General features: G+C 38.4%; 1 pseudogene; it reads left to right on the top strand.

Moving 5' to 3' along the window:
* The first annotated feature begins 6 nt into the window (after positions 1-6).
* On the top strand, positions 7-910 carry LOC106733615 (26S proteasome regulatory subunit 10B pseudogene; annotated as a pseudogene).
* The last annotated feature ends 7 nt before the right edge of the window (positions 911-917 follow it).

A 917-nucleotide genomic window follows, 5' to 3' on the forward strand; every position in this document is an offset into this window, starting at 1 on the left:
CTCATTATGGTGTACCCTAGAAATAAAGCGCGTCATAACTACCGCAAGAAGCTGCCTGAGCACAAGGAGATTGATGGCCATCTTAAGGACTTAAGGGAACAATTACAAGAACTTACCAAGCAGTATGAAAAGTCTGACAATAATCTGAAGACCCTACAAAGTGTTGGGTAGATTGTGGGAAAAGTCCTTAAGCAATTAACTGAAGAAAAATTTATTGTTAAACTACAATTGGTCCAAGATATGTTGTGGGTTGTCATGGACAGCTTGACAAAAGTAAGCTGAAGCCAGGAACAAGAGTTACTTTGGATATGACTACACTGGCTATCATGAGATATTTGCCAAGAGAGGTGGATCCACTGGTTTACAAAATGTCTCATGAGGACCCTGGGAATGTTTCTTATTCTGAGGTTGGAAGGTTCCCAGAACAGATTGAGGAGTTAGGAGAAGTAATAGAGTTACCTCTTACAAACCGGGAATTATTCCAGCATGTAGGAATAATACCTCCAAAAGGCTGTTTGTTCTATGGGCCACTTGGTATAGGAAAAGCACTTTTGGCATGAGCTGTTGCTAGCCAGCTGTAACTGTAATTTCTTAAAGGTTGTATCTAGTTCTATTGTAGACAATTACATTGACAAAAGTGCTCATTTGATCAGAGAAATGTTTAATTATGCCAGGGACCATCAGTCATGTATTATTTTTATGGATGAAATAGATGCTATTGGTGGTCATTGGTTTTCTGAGGCTACTTCAGTCGACAGAGATTCAGAGAACTTTAATGGAGTTACTAAATTAGATGGATGGATTTGATAATCTGCATAGAGTAAAAATGATCATGCCTACAAACATATCAGATACACTGGATCCTGCTTTGCTTCATCCAGAAAGGTTAAATAGAGAAACACATACTGATTTACCAA

This window comes from Tupaia chinensis, unplaced genomic scaffold (genome assembly GCF_000334495.1).
Source record: "Tupaia chinensis unplaced genomic scaffold, TupChi_1.0 Scaffold144244_1, whole genome shotgun sequence".
NCBI lineage: Eukaryota > Metazoa > Chordata > Mammalia > Scandentia > Tupaiidae > Tupaia > Tupaia belangeri.